At 43.4% G+C, this 19,480-nt stretch overlaps 2 pseudogenes; one reads left to right on the top strand and one right to left on the bottom strand.

Moving 5' to 3' along the window:
* Positions 5,783-6,733, bottom strand: ORNANAV1R-PS3187 (vomeronasal 1 receptor ornAnaV1R-ps3187 pseudogene; annotated as a pseudogene).
* Positions 17,290-18,300, top strand: ORNANAV1R-PS3188 (vomeronasal 1 receptor ornAnaV1R-ps3188 pseudogene; annotated as a pseudogene).

The following is a 19,480-nucleotide window of genomic DNA, read 5'->3' as shown; positions in this document are numbered from 1 at the left end:
TCTCTCCAAAAGCATCTCTCCCAACTTTGCCTCCCTATCCTCTCTTCCCACTCTCGATGATCAGGTTACCGCTCTCAACGCCACCCTCTCTACTCATCTCAACTCACTCACCCCCCATTTCCCTCCGCCGCACTCGCTCCACTAACCCGCAGCACTGGGTATCTGCCTCTGTCCACCTCCTTCGCTCTTATGCTCGAACTGCTGAGTGCTGCTGGCTCCTGTCCAAGCACTAAGCCAACCTTATCCATTTGAACTTTATCCTTTCCTGCCTTAACTCTGCCCTCTCCTCCGCTAGGCAAAACTACTTTTCTTCCCTCACTGACACCCATGCCTGTCACACCCGCCAATTGTTCCAGACTTTTAATTCTCTCCTCAGGCCCCCTGTTCCTCCCCCTCCCCCACCCCTCCCCCCCAACGATCTGGCCATCTACTTCATCATGAAAATTAACACAACCAGGTCTGAGCTCCCCAAAGTCACCCCTCCCCCTTCTGCTTCCCCTCCCCCCGCCCCACAACCCTCTCCCCTACTTTCCCATCCTTCCCTGCAGTATCCTCAGAGGAGATCCCCTCCCTCCTCGCAAGTGCCAACCCCTCCACCTGTGCTTCGGACCCCATTGCCGCTCACCTTATAAAAACCATCGCCCCTTCCCTCCTCCCCTCCTTAACTTCTATCTTTAACCACTCACTTTCCAATGCCTTCTTCCCCTCTGCCTTCAAGCATGCCCATGTCTCCCCCTTCCTAAAAAATCTCTCTCTCGACCCCACTTCCCCTTCCAGTTTTCGGCCTATCTCCCTCCTACTCTTCCTTTTCAAACTCCTAGAATGAGTCGTCTACACTCGCTGTCTTGAATTCCTCAACTCCAACTCTTTCCTGGACCCCCTCCACTCTGGCTTCCGTCCTCTCCACTCTACCAAAACTGCCTGCTCAAAGGTCACCCATGACCTCCTTCTTGCCAAATCCAACAGCGCCTACTCTAGCCTAATCCTCCTCGACCTCTCAGCTGCCTTTGACACTGTAGACCATCCCTTTCTCCTCCACACCTTATCTCACCTTGGCTTCAGGGACTCCGTCCTCTCCTGGTTCTCCTCTTATCTTTCTGGCCATTCATTCTCGGTCTCCTTCGCAGGCTCCTCCTCCCCCTCACATCCTCTAACTGTAGGGGTTCCTCAAGGGTCAGTTCTTGGCCCTCTTCTATTCTCCATCTATACTCACTCCTTTGGTGAACTCATTCGTTCCCACGGCTTCAACTATCATCTCTATGCAGATGACACCCAAATCTACATCTCCTCCCCTGTTCTCTCCCCCTCCCTTAAGGCTCGTATCTCCTCCTGCCTCCAGGACGTCTCCACCTGGATGTCTGCCCGCCACCTAAAATTCAACATGTCCAAAACGGAGCTCCTTTTCTTCCCTCCCAAACCTTATCCTCTTCCTGACTTCGCTGTCACTGTGGATGATACGACCATCCTTCCCGTCTCTCAAACCCACAACCTCGGTGTCATCCTTGATTTAGCTCTCTCCTTCACCCAACACATCCAATCTGTCACTAACGCCTGCCGGTCTCACCTTTACAATATCGCCAAGATCCGCCCTTTCCTCTCCATCCAAACGGCTAACGTGCTGGTACAAACTCTCATAATATCCCGACCAGATTATTGTGTCAGCCTTCTCTCTGATCTCCTCCCTCCTGTCTCTCCCCACTCCAGTCTATTCTTCATTCCGCTGCCCGGATCATCTTCCTGCAGAAACGCTCTGGGCGTGTCACTCCCCTCCTTAAAAAACTCCAGTGGTTGCCTATCAACCTCCGCACGAAACAAAAACTCCTCACTCTGAGCTTCAAGGCTCTCTATCACCTTGCCCCCTCCTACCTCCACCTCCCTTCTCTCTTTCTACTTCCCACCCTGCCCACTCTGCTCCTCTGCCGCTCACCTCTTCACCATCCCCCGTTCACGCCTATCCTGCTGTCGACTTCTGGCCCACGTCCTACCGCTGTCCTGGAATGCCCACCCTCCTCACCTCTGCCAAACTAACTCTCTTCCCCTCTTCAAAGCCCTACTGAGAGCTCACTTCCTCCAAGAGGCCTTCCCAGACTGAGCTTCCCCTTTTCCCTCTGCTCCCTCTGTTCCCTCTCTGCTCCACCTCAGTTCTCTGCTCCCTCCCCTTTCCCCCCTTCATCTCCCCTCTTCTAAGCCCCCTTTCCCTCTGCTCCTCCCCCCTCTCTTCCCCTCCTCTCAGCACTGCGCTCAATTGTATGTATTTTTATTACCCTATTTATTTTGTTAATAAGGTGTACATCCCCTTGATTCTATTTATCATGATTATGTTGTATTGTTTTTGATCATCTGTCTTCCCCAATTAGACTGTGAGCCTGTCATTGGGCAGGGATTGTCTCTATCTGTTCCCGAATTGTACATTCCAAGCACTTAGTACAGTGCTCTGCACTTAGTAAGCACTCAATAAATATTATTGAATGAATGAAAGCTCTTTATGAGCAGGGAATGTGTCTACCTCTCTGTTATATTGAATTCTCCCAAGTGCTCAGTAATATCATCAGAGGTGCATGCTGGGAGTTAGGGGTGTTACAGAATACTAGAGCCAGAAATGATGTGAAGAGTAACAGTTATAAAAGAGGAGCCGGGCTGTGATAAGCATTCTCAGTTTGCTTAAATTGAAAAGATAATGAAGCCAGTTTTTCTCTAATAAATAATTGCCTTCCTGATCATACCATATCACTTCATTTATATTTACTTAATTAGGTATTTGCTTCTGTCTTTTATAGTCATCTCTATCTGCTCACTCTTAACTAGTGTATCTACATTAATTTAGGTCTACTATCCTCCACATTAGAGAACAAGAAGGTAGAGAGAGGTCAGAGAGAGCTTATTTTCCAATCAGGAATCTTTTCCCTTACCACCTCACATGTCCAGTACTTAATGCCCTGGAAAATACAGGCACCTTGTCCCCCTCTCTCTTTCTCCCTCTTCCTCCTATAGCCATGTCTGAGATGTAGTGAGACACTCACCTAGATCAGACTGTGACCCTGCTGTGCTGAGTGATGAAGGATTGTGTTGTCTGTATCTGAATGAGCTGGTTTAGAGCACCAGTTATAACATTGAGGTGGTGTGATGTCATCTCCCGCTCCCCCAGTGTGATGCTTACAGCCTCACTTGCTGTTGCTGTGACACTCTCTGGATTGGGAGTCTGAGATGTTTCTGATGAAAGTACAAACCTCCCTCCCTATTAGAGATGCTTCTCCAAATCGTATTGCACATTCAGTTAATGAAGCCATTAAGCAAGCTCCTAATTAATCTGAGTGTCAATCTGGATGTAAAATGTTATGAAGCTTCATCAGAGTTGCACACTGAGAGTTCAGACTCTTAAAGAATCCTAGGTCCAGAAATGATCGTCAAGAGGTCATTAGTTTTAATCTCATGTGTCTAGGAAGATGAATGGTACCATGAAATCAATCCAATTTTCTGACAGAAATCCTCCTGTTTAACAAATTCCTCGGAGATTGGCCAACTTCGAGGAAGCTTAAATTGTTGACTATTCAATTTCTCAAGAATGCTATAGGTTGTTTTTTGTACTGCCAGTTAAGGGTAGGAGACAGAGGTGGGTTTGGGGGTTCAGCCAGGTCAAGGACAAGGTGAGGGCTCAGAGAAACATGCCTTACATTTCCCAACGGAGTCACGTCTCTCCTCCCCTGGAACCCCTTGTGTTCCACAACCACTCCTCTCCCCCTCCCCTCCCACACAGGCCTGGGAAAGAGGTGAGGCTCAATCTAGGTTGGGGAAGATGCACAGGTCAGGGGCAGATGGTTGGGAATTCAAAGAGGTATATCCCACATCTCTTGGGGGATTCATTTCTCTGTAGCAGATTTTGCCTCCAGTTAGATCATGGTGACCACTTAACTGGCAGATTTTCCCACCAATGAGTTCTTGCCTGGGGGGACAAGAGGAGGGGGCAGGAGGGACAAATCATATGCCAATGATTTACTTCCCAAACGTTTGTCATTTTGGGGGAGGGTCATAGGATCATGTACCCAGATGAATCCTCAAATCAACTGAGTTTATTGCTTGTTCATTCTTTTATTAATGGTTTCCAGGACAGAGAAGTCCTAGGGCGAATAGGCTCTATAAGGGTTAATAGAGAGTATAATCTAGTTCACGTAGAATGTGATTTTTTCTTTATCTCACAACAAGACTGGCAATCTGCATAATAGATAGCATGGACTAACTTGAAGCAGAGATCGGTGGCTGATGGGGATGAGCAGGAGGACACTAATCTGCTATGCCAGCTGTTTGGACAATGGAGTACTTCAGTAAAACACCATCAACAACCCCAAAGTGAAATCCCACTTCCTTATTGTCTTGTTGGCATGATTCCTACACTGGACAAGTATAATAATAATAATTATTGGTAAGTGCTTACTTAGTACAGAGCATTTCTTCTAAGCACTGGGATAGGTACATGTTAATCAGATTACAGTCCCTACCCTTCATCGGGTTTATAGTCCAAGTAGGAGGGAGAACAGGCATTAAATCCCTATTTTGTGATGTGGAAACTGAGGCCCAGAGAAGTTAAATGACTTGCCCAAGGTAACACAGCAAGCAATTGGCAGAGACATGATTAGAACCCAAGTACTCTGACTCCCAGGCCTGTGGTCTTTCTTCTAAGCCACACTGCTTGTCACAATACTAGGGATGGGTGAGCATTCTTGTCTCTGAAAACCAAAGGAGAAAGGCATTTGCACCGAAACCAGAAAATATTTAGGTAGAACAGAAAATTTTCTGAAAGGGGTTTACATACCAGTATGGTTTACAAAGAGGGGGATCGCACCTTAGTCTGAATTTGCACCCCTCCCTTTTGGTTTGAACTCATGAGGCAAGGGAGGCACTGCAATCTAGGAAAGATGTGATGAGAAAAACAGATCCATAGTCAAGCAAATCTCTCATGCACTCAAACATCCCCTGCTATATAATCCTGCTTTCCCTACACATTTAGAAGGTGAACTTGGGAAAAGCAAAAAGTACGAGCTGAGGTGTATCAGGTGAAGAGAATGGATAGGTAAAATGGAAAAAGTCAGCAGACTTGAAACCAAAACTCGAGATCCCTTTAAGTCTATCACTGCAAACTGAAAGGATCATGTGTCTGTTTGGTTTTAGGACATATCCTGCTAATTGAGGAGGAGAAATAAGAGACTCAAATGCCTTGGGTTAGGTCAGAGATGGCACAATAATAAATGTAATGTTACATAAAGCATATAGGGCTTTTTCAGCCCATGTAAGATAGCAATAGAATGCAGGGTAATTGTAGGGCTGTAGAAATAACTTGGAGTCAGTCTAGTCCAGCCAGAGTAATTGACAAGACTAATGCATTGCAAGGAATGAAAAATCAGGTCCACTGACCTTCCCCCCAAACACATATGCACACACATAAAAACACACACACCCACTACACACATGCCAGGCCTGGATGGCAAAGCAATCTAACTGGTTCATAGATTCTTTATTCAAAATAGGTCCCACCTCCCTTCTCCTGAGTTCGTTTTAGTCTAGGTTGGCCTTAATAGAATTCTAGCCTCAAGGGAGATAGAGGCCTAAAAGCCTGAATCACCATAGTCTTGAAACCTGAGAAATATGTTGGATTTGGGGGGCGAATCTACAGTGGACCACAGATCCAAATAGGTTTATTTTCTGGGACCTATGCCAAAGGCTGCAATAAGCCACATCTCTTTTTTGTTGAAATTTTCCAAGCAGAAATCAATGTTGGGAAGTACCTTGTTCAGGCATTGTTATCTATGGAAGGAGAGGAGTTTTTCCATTTTTCCCAGACACACTGTGACCTGGGGAACCGTGAATCACTATTGATGAGCACCAAGGGGCAGAGGGTGGGGTAACAGGCAGAGAAAAAGGTGGTGATGCCTTCCAAATAAAGGTCTTTTACAATCATGTTTGACAAATACAAAGTGATGATACAGTTAAGCCAATAAAAGCAAACAAAGCAGGTGAGCAGGAGCAGGATGGTGTGGGTGGCTCTGGCCTCCACGGAAGATTTAAGGGAGAGGCTGCTACTGTGGATGTGCTGGACTTGTTTTCGGTGTCGGTAGAGCACAGTCACCATGTAGCCACTGGACCAGCTCATGAGACACACAAAAAGAGGTCCCGGAGAGTCATGGCACTGATAAAAATGACCGAGTTTATAAAGTTTACCCCAGTACTACTTGGAACAATATTTGGAAGCATAACCAATCCCTGATAGGGTCACGTTTCTGATAGCTTGATTTGCTATGATCACTCTGATGTAGATCAGTATATTGAGAATCCAGAAGAAGAGAAAAGAAGGAAGGATGTAGCTGGGGGCTCTATGTTTGAGCCTGGCCCAGCAGGAAGTGCTGGGACTGATGGTGATGGCCTGGAACATGCTCAGGAGACAAGATGTGCAGATGGAAAGACCCCGGGACACACGATTCATATACAGGATCATCTTGCACCCTAGGTCATCCAAAATATTCTTCATTCCAAAGGCGATCATTACCTCTGGTATACCACGGCTGAGGAGCACCACTGTGTTGATTAAACGTAAGTGGACAAGGATCAGGTCTGTGGGCTTCTTCTGATGGGGTTGACATAGGAAGATTCTGACATACATCATGAGTGTAACTGAGTTGCCCACAACACCAGTGACTGTCTGAGAGAGGAAGAAAATGCCAAAGACTAGGTCACTCAAAACATCTTTAAAAACGTCTTCTCAGTCACAGAGACCTAAGCTCCCTGAAGAGAAAGTCAAAGTTGTTGTTTTTTGAAAAAAAAAATCAATAATGGGTGTACCTAGAATTCTTTGTTTATTTTTCAAGGCACTTTCACGAGACTGTCAACTCCTTGATAGAAAGATCATGACTACTTGTATTATATTGTATATTATAATGCATAATATTGTATATATTTTCATTACCCTATTTATTTTGTTAATGAGATGTACATCACCTTGATTCTATTTATTGCTGTTTTAATGAGATGTTCATCCCCTTGATTCTATTTACTGCTAACGGGCTAAGCAGGGACTGCCTCTATCTGTTGCTCATTTGTACATTCCAAGCGCTTAGTACAGTGCTCTGCACATAGTAAGCACTCAATAAATACTATTGAATGACTGAATGACTGACTGAATGAATGAATACTTAATAATAATAATAATAATAATCATGGTATCTGTTAAGTGCTTACTATGTGTGAAGCACTGTTCTTAGCAGTGGGAGGCAGGGGGATACAAGGTTATCAGGTTGTCCTACGTGGGGCTCACAGTCTTAATCCCCATTTTACAGATGAAGTAACTGAGGCACAGAGAAGTTAAGTGACTTGCCCAAAGTCACACAGCTGACAAATTGCAGAGCTGGGATTAGAACCCATGACCAAGCCCGTGTTCTTCCCACTGAGCCATGCTACATACTCTGTTGTACTGTCCCAAAGCCTTAGTAGAGTGTTCTTCACCTAGTAACTGTTAAAAAATAACTTTGATTGACCACTCCTCCTTATTAATATTGAGTAATGTTTATAAAGTGCTTACCATGTGCTAAGCAATGGGGTAGATACAAGATAATTAGATCATATACATTAATCATAGGAGGGTCACCAATATATAGGCAGAAAAAATTTACTTTGATTTATACTCTTTTAGCACTTGATATGTATCCCATTCTCAGCTCTTATGTACATGTCCATAATCGTAATAATTTATATTAATGTTCACGTTCTGTCCACACTGTAAACATACACTTACACATACAGGGAATACACTTACCAATTCTGTTATACTGTACTCTCCTAAGCTCTTAATACAGCGCTCTGCTCACAGTAAGTGCTCAATGCATACCATTGATTGGTTGATCCTCATTTTACAGATGACTATAATGAGATTGGAAAAGATTAAATGCCTTAATCAAGATCACCCAACAGGCATTCTTGTTGAGTCTCCTATTGAAAATGAAGGATGGCTTTTTCCAGAGACCTAAGTACTGAGGAGCTGAGGGAAGGATTTGGTCATAGCTCGAGTGATTGGTTCAGTGCCACTCATGCCCTCTTGTCTCTGCCATTTATATCCCCACTGGAGCAAAGTCCAGAAAGTGAGTAGGAAAGTTGCCAAGTGAGCACAAAATGTGTTTATGCACAGGACCCATTTACAACCAAGAAAATCAGTCTGGAGCCACTGTTTTGTGGCAGCATCACAGTTGGGCGGACAATTACATTAATAGCTGCTGCATTACTTTTTCAGCTTCCTCATTAGTTGATAAGCCAACAATCAATAAATGGTATTCATTGAATGCTTAGTGGGTGCAGGGCTTGAGAGAGTATAATGCAACAGAGTTGGTAGACACATTCCCCTCCCCACAAGTAACTTACAGCTGCTCATGAAATGTCCAAGGTGGTTCTTTGGTGATTAATCATTACCACCGATGGCTTAGCCCCATAGATATTTCCCCACTTGCAGGGACAGGATTGGAACTGAAGTCTCCTAATTCCCAGTGCTCATCCCAATGAGCCAACAGCAGGGCAGGAGCTGAGCCAATGCTAGAATACAAGTCTCCAGGCAACTTGCCCAGGGTTCTCCCACATTAATGGTAAATAATGAAATATAAGTTACAGAAACAGAATATTAGGTTTGCACTGTCTCTGTCCATCAGATCCAGGAAACACCTTTAAAACTTTTCAATCTCTGAAACAAAATTTACCTATCTAAATTCTATATGGGGAGCAAATTAGAGTACTGAGGCAAATGCTTCCGTATCCCAGAAGGGACGATACCCCTTAAAACTATTTCAGGAATTGGGGAACTTGTCTCAAGGAATCTTGAGGTGCCTCTATCAATGAAGTGATCAATAGTATTTAGTGAGTGCTTACTGTATGCGAGCACTGTACTAAGCACCTGTAGTAGTGGTAGTATTAACTAAGTGGCCACTGTATTAGTTGCTTGGGAAGTACAGAAAATCTATCCCAGTGCTTAGCACAGAGCACAAAGTAAGAACTTAATAAATACCACAGTTATTATCCCTGGGTCTGAGGCAGCTCAATGGGATAACAGCTGTTGGGAGAAACCGTTTGGTTTTGTGGATTGGGCTGCTGGGATGTGACTGTGAAGTTGTGAGGTGGGAGGATAAGTAAAGAAAAGGAAAGTGGGAGAAAACTAATGAGAAAAGAAAAGAAAATGGGAAAAAAGGAGAAATAGGGGGAAAAGGAAAAGTGGAGATAAGTTAAAGGAAACATAAAGGAAAAAAAGAAACACAAAATAAGAAAAAAAGTGAGTAGAGAAGAAATGAAGTAGAACGTTGAACAGGTTCTTGGAAGTGGAAAGAAATGTGAAGCAGAAGACACAGATTCTCCCCTAACTCTGCCACCGGCTTGATTTGTGACCTATGGAAAGTCACAAATATTAACTATTATAATTACTATTATCATTATTATTATTTGTTAAGCACTTACTATGTGCCAAGCACTGTATTAACCACCGAGGTAGGTACAATTTAATCAGGTCAGACACGGACCCTGTCTCACCTGAGGCTTACAACCTAAGTGGGAGGGAGAAGAGATTTTGAATCCTCATTTTAACAGATGAGGAAACTGAATTATAGAGAAGCAAAGTGACTTGCCCTCAGTCACACAGCAGGCAAGTGATAGAGCTGGGAGTCGAACCCAGGCTCCCCTGACTCTCAGGCCCATGCTCATTTCACTTTGTGATGCTGCTTCACATCTAGTCCCCCAAATCTTAGCTTCTACTTCAGTAAAATGGGCATAAATTACCTGGTCCCTCCCACTTCAACTCTGAGCCTCAATGGGAACTGCGCCTATGTCTAATGTGATTACCCTGTATTTACAAAGAGGCAAAGAGGAAGGAAGAAAATAAAATTAATATCTGGCAGGCAGATTGTAGAAAAAAATGAGATGAAAAGTAGAATACAGCGACAAGACAGAATAGGTGGATAGAGAAGTTGTAGGGGAAGACGACAAGGTGGCAACTCAGCTAATCAGAGTCCATTCATAAACCTTCCTCATTTCCATTAGCACCTTTCTGCTCTTGCCTCTTCCTCCCTCTGCAGATCCTGGCACTCGAGACACTCACCTGGGCTGGTTTGCACTTCTGCAGAATTGTGGTGTGTAGGGCTTGGGATGTTGAATGACGGTAGGGTCCCCACTGGTGCAGCAGTTATAGGGAAGAGGTGGGGTGAGCTCATTTTTCCCAGGGGTTGTTATTACTCTGACTGTCTGCAGTGGGAGTGTGAAAAGTCTCCAAAGAAATAATAAAACTTATCTTCCAATTGGAAACTTTTCTAACCAACTTACATTGTTGGCTTAATGATTTAATGGAACTCCAGTTAATGAACCAATTCCATTAGAAGTGGGAGCTTGGGAATCAACCATTTTGAAGCCAAGCACATTGGAGGTGGGGTTGGCCAGACTTATAGAGAGGTAGTTTAGTTCCAGCCCCTCTTGTCAAGCATCAAGCAAAAACCCAGAAACCCTTCACCCTTGGATTACAGGCTTTCAATCAGGCTGTTAGTTCTTCTCAAGATAATCAAATCACTCTACTTCATTTTTCTCCTGCCCCTGCCCCTTGCTCACATCCTGTCTGGAACCTGCTCCCCCTTCACATCTGCCAGACTCCAACTCTCTCTGTCTTCAAGGTCCTTCTGAAAAGATGTCTACTGCAGAAAGTCACATCCCCATGATTGTCACTGCAGCAGGGAACGTGTCTACCAACTCTGTTATATTGTACTCGCTCAAGTGCTTAGTACAGTGCTCTGCACAACCAAGCACTCAAGACAAGTGCCGGATTGATTCTGTACAAGCCATGCACTTATGCTACCTATAACGACTCATTGCCCACATACTTCACTTCTCTAATGCTAACCTTTTCACCTTGCCTTGAACTTGCCTACCTCGCCACCGACCACTAGTCCACATACTGCCTCTGGCCTGGAACACCCTCCTTCCTCAAATCTGACAGGCAATCTCTCTTCCCCCTCTTCAAATCCTTATTCATTCATTCATTCATTCATTCATTCATTCATTCATTCATTCATTCAACTGTATTTATTAAGTGCTTACTGTGTGTAGAGCACAATACTAAGCTCTAGGGAAAGTAAAATACAACAATAAACAGTGGTATTCCTTGCCCACAATGAGCTCAAAGTCTAGAGGTGGGGAGACAGACATCAATACAAATAAAATTACAGACATATACATAAGTGCTGTGAGCTAGGAGAGAGAAGACCAAAGGGAACAAGACAGGGCAATGTAGAAGGGAGAGGGAGATGAGGAAAAGTGGGGCTTAGGCTGGGAAGGACTCTTGGAGGAGCAGTACCTTTAAGAAGGCTTTGAAGGGAGGGGGGGTAATTGTCTGGTGGATTTGAGGAGGAAGGGCGTTCCAGGCCAGAGGCAGGATGTGGGCCAGGGATCAGCGGTGAGCTTGGCGAGGCCTAGGCACGACGAGAAGGTTAGCACAAGAGGATTGAAATATGCGGGCTGGTTGTAGAAGGAGAGGAACGACGTGGGGTAGGAAGGGTCAAAGGTGATGGAGTGCTTTAAAGTCAATGGTGAGGAGGGGTTTTTTTGATATAGAGGTGTATGGGGAACCACTGGAGATTTGTGAGGTGCGAGTGACATGTCCTGAACTTTTTTGTAGAAAGATGATCGGGACAGTGGAGTGAAGTATGAACTGTAGTGGCAAGAGACAGGAAATTGGAAGGGCAGTGAGGAGGCTGATGCAGTAATCTAGGAGGATAGGATGAGTGATCGTAATAACGTGGTAGCAACTCCACAGGACTAATTTAACATTCTTATACTTTATTGCTTACCCTATCTGTAATTCATTTTGCTGTCTCTTTACCCCCATGGAATAAAAGCTCCAGGAGGACAGGGATCATGTCTACCAGCGGCATGGCCTAACTTCAGGAGCCAGAAGTTTCTGGATTCTAATCCCAGTAAATCATATTTGAAGACATTGTGACAATCACAATCATACATTTCTCAAGTTAGTGTAACTTCCAGATTGTCACTATGATGTTAATCAGTTTCCTAATTAATTATTGAATTGAATAATTGATTTGGAGAATGATGTGCAACGGGAAGTGAAGTCCAGGGCATGACACAGGCTTAATGAGTGACATTGTGTGTTTTGACCTGGGGCAAATCACTTTATTTCTCTGTGCCTCCGTTCCCTCATCTGTAAAATGGGGGTTAAGACTGTGCACTCCATGTGGGACATGGACTGTGTCCAACCTGATTATTTTGTAACTACGCCAGCACTTAGAACAGTGACTGGTATATAGTAAGAACCTAACAACTACCATAAGGAAAAAAACCCTCAATAAATACCATTGATTTAGTTACAAACATATTTGCAGCTAGTATGAGGAAAGTAAATGATTGATTGATCTATAAGCACATGTCCTAAAAATGGGTATAAATAAACAAGTACTAGAGATAACTATTGTATTTACAGAATTTGGGATTGTACTATAATGACCACATCAATTAGTCAGATAAGGAGAAGCCAACTTCCCTACTAAACCTGGTGTGACCTTCTCTTCCAAGATAATTATATTGATAAAGCACACCCAAGCACAATCCTTTGATTATACAATATCAATCTTACTTTAAGACACTGTGACAGTCAAAATATTCAGTATACACTTCATAGATTTCTCAAGTAGTGTTACTCCCAGATTACCATTGTGAAATTAATTAGTTTCCCAATTAATTATTCAATTAAATAATTGATTTGGAGACTGATGTGCAATGGGGAGTGAAGTCCAGAGAATGTCCCAGGCATAGTGAGTGACATTGTAATGGCAGCCCTGGGGGAGATGAGCTCAGCCCACTTCAGCCCTATAACTGCTGCCCGGGCAGGACCCTCCTGCATGGAGATGATGGGTCCATTTCCGTGCAGTGCAGAGGGAGCACTGACAGGCCACGTGAGAATCTCCTCTTCTGCCAGGCTGTAGCAGAGAGATGCTGGTGGTGGAGAAGAAACACAAGAAGCAACTTGGCTCAGTGGAAAGAGCATATTCTTGAGAGTTAGAGGTTGTGGGATCTAATCCCAGCTCCGCCACTTGTCAGGTGTTTGACTTGGGCAAGTCACTTAACTTGTCTGTGCCTCAGTTACTTTTTCTGTAAAATGGGGATTAAGACTGTGAGCCCATGTGGGTCAACCTGATTACCTTGTATCCCCCCCAACACTTAGAACAGTGCTTGGCACATAGTAAGTGCTTAACAAATACCATCCCTATCATTATTATTATTATTATTGTTATGTGGTGGGATCGTGGGAATGGGCCCTGCATGGAGTTGCTGGGAACTGTTGGGTTCTTTCTGCCTCTCCCTCTTTGCTCTCCCTTTGGTTTTGCTGAATGGTACTCAGCCAGGCTCAGGAAAAATCTTAGTCTCCCCCACTCACTTGTCCTCCCCACCAGAGGCATCAATTTTCTTTTTGTGAGTTAGGGTGCAAACGGGGCAGGGATTATAGTGGGGATGAGAGGGGACCGACCTCAAAGAGTTAAAAAGCCAGAGATTTTGCCCCAGGTTTGTGCCTTTACAGCCGTGACTGGACAATCTCAGGTTCTTTCAGAGACCTGGGATAAACTTGGGTGGGACCCCAGCTCACACAGCTATCATTCTCCTCTCCCCTGTAGAGACAACAACTCTGCTCTTTAACCCGCAATCCTCTACCTGTCTTCCAACTTTCTCCAAACTTATGGGGTGAGAAATAATAGAGAAGAGGAAGTTGAATAAATAATAATGATTCTATTTGAATATTCCTGAGATGATGGCTGTCTCAGATTCTATTTCCTCCACATGCCCAGCTTCATCTTGCCCCCATCAACTCCTCCAAAGCCAGAAATCTTACCCGCCTTCCCCATCCTTCCAACCTGGCTTCACATGTTCATGAGTAGACATTTAATCATGTTTAAATGATTATTGCCACTTTTTAAATTTAGGTTGGGTGATGTGCTACATGATTTGTATTAACCCAAAATATTTTCATCACCCTCAATAGTGTAATTATTCTCCTGCTTTCACCTGTGACCTAGAAATGTACTGCTTAGCCTCACTTTCCTTGAATTATGTTTTTCCCCAGGACCTTATTGTCTGAACCAACAGTTTTATCTTTCTCAGAACGTGATAGTTATAAACACTTCCTAAATCCATTTTTTCCCTATTTGGCCTCATATGATCTTGGTGCCACTTCTTATATGATCACTCTCAACCATCCAAAATTTTCCACTGAGTAGCCTTTTGATCATTCTTTTAAATCTGGGAACTCCATGGCCTATTGGAAAGGCATGGGCCTAGGAGTAAGAGGATCAGGTTTATAATCCAGACTCTATCAGGTACCTGCTTTCTATTCTTTGACAATTCAGCTAACTTCTCCGTGCCTCAGTTTCCCCATCTGTAAAATGGGGATAGAAAACCTGCTCTCCCTCCTAATTAGACTGTGAGCCTCACATGGGACAGGGATTGAGTCCAGCCTGATTCACTTGTATCTAACCCAATGCTTAGAACAGTGCTGGACACATAGTAAGTATTTGACAAATATAACACAATCATAAGCATGGCTTAGTGGAAAGAGCACGGGCTTGGGAGTCAGAGGACATTGGTGCTAATCCTGACTCAGTCATTTATTTGCTGTGTGAACTTGGGCAAGTTACTTAACTTCTCTGTGCCTCAGTTACCTCATCTGTAAAAATGGGGATTATAAAATGTGAGTCCCACGTGTGATAATCTGATTACCCTGTATCTACCCCACTGCTTAGAACAGTGCTCAGCACATAGTAAGTGCTTAACAAATATCAAAAAAATCTTAATAATGTTAAAAGACTACCTATCATTCCATAATTTGTCGTTTTTTGTTATCTTGCCTCTATTATATATTTCCTTAATGGTTTCAGTTCCAAATTCTAAAACCTAAATGATCATATGAATTGAAGAGAAAGTGATTTTCCAAAGTTTTCCTCTTTCCTCTTTCACTGAGGAAAGTAATTATTTCATCATATTATTTGTGCTTTTAATGTCTTTTCTGTTCTTGGATGACTGTCTTTCAAATCACTACTTCTTCCATGATCAGGAGTCTACTGAAATCCATATATCCCATCAAGTATTTCTCTTTTCATGCTGTGACATACTAAAATAACTAAACATTGAAACTGCTTCTAATCTGTTAGACTGCAAAATAATATAAAAGCAATGACGATTTCCTTAAATTTTCAGCTACTTATTCTCAGGAACAAATAGGACCCTTAATGAGTTATTTCTAATCATAAGTAAAAGTTACTGTCATGTTACTGATTCTAGGTACTTTTAGCTCTCTGTAATTAGTGATTTTGTTCACTAAAATTCACAGTTTATTCAGGGTACCCCTGGCACTATGTTATGTTTTTGTACTAAGAAAGAAACCAATCACTGGAGGCTTCTGGAATAAAAATAGTATATTTGTGGATATAATGTTGCCATTTTCAAGAAGATCTGCCTCATCACTTGTTGTGAGCAAATATCCTTCTCCCAGAATTCTTGGGTTTCTGGAACATTCACTGTCTTAATGCTAGGCTATCCCAATATAAGCCTCAAAAGGTTCCCACCATGGGTAAGGCAGAATGGGTAGATGCTCAATACTTTATGGGGAATAGGAGCCATGGTAGTTATTTTCACAAAACCCAGAGGACTTGCTGAAAAAAAATCTGCTAAGCATGTTCCCTTCTTGTTCTATTGCATTCTATTTTCCTTGCATTTTGTCCCATTCACCTTTGCCTCTCATCTTCACTTGCCTGCTACCCTCCCAAGTGCCTAGTACAGTGCTTTGCACATAGTAAGTTCTCAATATGTATGATTGATTTAGTAACACAAATATATGCCACTATTATGTGCCCTTCAGTTAAGTTCTTAAAGCACTATTAACCACCCTGAGTGTGGAATTATTAGCCACCCTGAGTTTGAGACCTTGATTAACATACAATAATAATAATAATAATAGCATTTGTAGATACTAGGGTTGCTACAAGATAATCAAGTAAGACACAGTTCTCTCTCATGAGGCTCACAGTCTAAGTAGAGGGAAAACAGGTATTGAATCTCCATTTTATAGAAAGAAAATTGAGACAAATAGAAGATAAGCAACTTGTCCAAGGTCATGCAGCAGGCAAATTGCATATCCAGTATTAGCTTGCATTCTTTCCACTAGGCAAAACTGCACCCCCCCCCCACCATGCTATTTATGATATTTATTAAGTGCTAAAGAACTTAATGCATTATGTGCTAAAGAACTATGCATCTGCTAGAATAGAAGCAAGATGATCATGTCAGATAAAGTACCTGTCCCTCTGCGGGCTCACAACCTAAGAATCTTATGCCCATTTTATGGATCACACACACATGCACACACAGAGAAAGCAAGAGAGAGAGAGCATAATTTGTTCCAGGATACATAGAGGGAAGATACAGAGCTAGTGGTTCAGATGCTTTCCATCACCTCTGAAAATAAAGCCAGTTTATAGTGGTAAGATGCAGTAGAATCCACTTAAGATGCAAGAAAATTCTTCCTTGTCATTGTCAACCAGGTTTACTCAACGTTTTGATGGATTTGGGGACAGGCTGCGAGGGTGTTGTTGGATTTCATTTCCAGGTGTCTTTAAAAATTTGAAGCTATTAATCTAGGCTCCAAATCCTCCAATAACTCATAAGTGTTTTTCCTGTCTATTGATAGGTAACTCCTGATGACATAAGGGCAAACGAAATGTGGTTTAGAAAGGAGCTCCTGCTTTCCTGGCAATGCTAAGTGGGAACCCATTGAGACACCACACATTCCATCAGTGACACCTAGACATCTTTCTACTAGGCTATTCAGGTGGTGGACTGGCATCAGGGTAATTTACCCAGCATACTAAGAAGAGGTATTCAGATCACTAGTTTCTGCATCTTAATTTCCATCATTTTATTGCTTATAATGGTATTGATGATGATGATGAGAATGATGAGAATGATGACACAAAATGAAGAGGAGGAGCAGGATGAGAAGGAGGAAGAAGAGGCAGGGAAGGAAAAGGAAGATGACGTTAATAGTAATGGGGGTGGTTATGATCATGATGTTGGTATGATGATGGTGGGGGTGGAGAGGGTCAGTGGTTAAAATAGTGATGATGTTGATGTTGTTGCTGGTGCTGCTGCTGCCGCTAGTGATGGTGATAGATTTTTTGGGGGGTTCATTTAAAGGTGTTCTGACCTCTATAGTTTGAAGAGGATAGGAAAATGCTTGTGAGCGACTTGATTTTAGTAATTTTCTCACTTTCTCAGACTGGCATTGGGCTACTGGGGAACTTGACTTTGTTCATGGTCTATGTCAGAGTCTCTATCTCTCAGCCTCATTCTAAGAAGCCCACAGATCTGATCCTTATCCCTCTGACCATGGCCAACACAAAAACACTTCTCATCCAGGGAATCCCAGCAGTCATATTGCCAATTGGGATGGAGAAGACTTCAGATACTGTTCATTATCTATGAACTTCTATGACTTCAGATACTGGATCATTATCTATGTCAGAAGGGTTTCCAGGGGCCTTTCCATCTGCACCACGTGTTTCCTGGCGCATGTTCCAAGGCATTACCATCAGTCCCAGCACTTCTCAATGGGGCCAGGCCAAACACAAAGCCCTCAGACATGTCTTGCCTTCCTTTCTCTACTTTTACATCCTCAATGACAATGTATATTAGTATCCTAGCAACAACTGTAACAGTAAAAAAATGTAACAGTTGATATGTATGATATGAAATACTGTGGTAATGTATTCTGGATGAGTTTTTTAAATGGTATTTCTAACTGTGATGACTTCCCGAGATATCTTTTTTGTGTTTGTCATGAGCTGGGCCAGTGGCTACATGGTGTCTGTGTTACACCCACACCACAAGCAGGTCCAGCACATCCACAGCACCAACCTCACCCCCAAATCCTCCCTCAAGTCCAGAGCCACCCAGACCATCCTGATCTTCATCACCAGCCTGGTGTCCTTATACTGTATTAACTGCATCATTAACCTGGCATCCTATTATATGGAGGATGAGGAGAACTATTTCAGGTTGAATGACACCAAAACATTTCTGGCTACATACTACCCCTCCATTTGCCCCTTGGTACTGATCAACAGTGATCCACGGGTCCCCAAGCTACACTGTCTAATCAGGAAGGTGAAAGACCCTTCCCCTTCCTTGGGATTCGGCCCTGATCGGCAGGTCATCTCCTTGCCCACAGCTCCTCTGTCATGATATTAGCAAAGGGAAGTATCCTATTCTCCCCCAAGGGCCTAGAATCTCTGATCTCAGAGAGGTAGCAACCAGGAAGAGAGTTGAGATTTAATTTTCTCTCATTTTCACTTCTCCATGGAATGGGTTTTCCTCCATGCTTTTAGGGCCTGGGCCCTTTTTGATCAATCAATCATTCGTATTTATTAAGCACTTCACAGAGCATTCTATTAAGCACTTGGGAGATGCACGTAAGAGACACATTCTCTGCCCACTATGAACTTCTTCAGTGAGGAGACAGGCAACTCACTTGGCATCCACGTGCTCCTATGCCCAACAGGGACCACTGGCAGATACTCATTCCTCAGTTTGGAAGAGAAAACCGAGCATGTGTGCTAACTGCTGCCTTCCCATCTTCCACTGAGGGTTTCTGCTTCAGGGAAAAAGTCACCACAGTGTGCTTTAATCACCCCCTACCCTGGACAGCCATATTGCTTCCCCAGGAACAAGCATGGGCTCTCCTCCTTGCTACTAAGAAGACTCCATCTCATCCAGCCTTCCCCGATCACAACAAGAACAGAGAAAATTACCACAGAATGAAGCCTCCATAAAACCCCTTGAAGAATGGGGGCTGCTTGTGGGTCCTGAACTCTGAGCCCCCAGGAGCCTGAAATTCTGCACCTTTAGCCACAGCAACCTGTTGATTTTGTTTTTATTTTGTGTATTTCTCTGAGTTGTGCTAAAGCTGTGCAACTTGGTTCATCATTCCTGAATGTATCTATCCAGTCCCTTCTGCCCACTTTTACCCTTAGATTGTGAAACCCTTGAGGGATAAGGACCATGTAATAATAATAATAATGATGATGATGGTATCTGTTAAGCGCTTACTATGTGTCAAGCACTGTTCTAAGCCCTGGGGTAGATACAAGGTAAGCAGGTTGGACACAATCCCTGTCCCCCATGGGGCTCTCAGTCCTATGCCCATTTTACAGGTGAGGTAAATGAGGCACAGAGAAGTTAAGTGACTTGCCCTAGGTCATGCAGCAGACAAGTGGCAGAGCCAGGATTAGACCCCAGGGCCTCCAGACTCCCAGGCCCATGATCTATTCACTAAGTCATATTGCTTCTCAGCCATATCTAATTAGACCATGTCTCCCAGTACTTAGTTCAGTGCTCTGCACATGGTAAGCACTGAATACTTGCT

This window comes from Ornithorhynchus anatinus, chromosome X5 (assembly GCF_004115215.2).
Source record: "Ornithorhynchus anatinus isolate Pmale09 chromosome X5, mOrnAna1.pri.v4, whole genome shotgun sequence".
Lineage (NCBI taxonomy): Eukaryota > Metazoa > Chordata > Mammalia > Monotremata > Ornithorhynchidae > Ornithorhynchus > Ornithorhynchus anatinus.
Note: the sequence above shows the minus strand (reverse complement) of the source record. Positions and strands in the feature narration are given on the sequence as shown.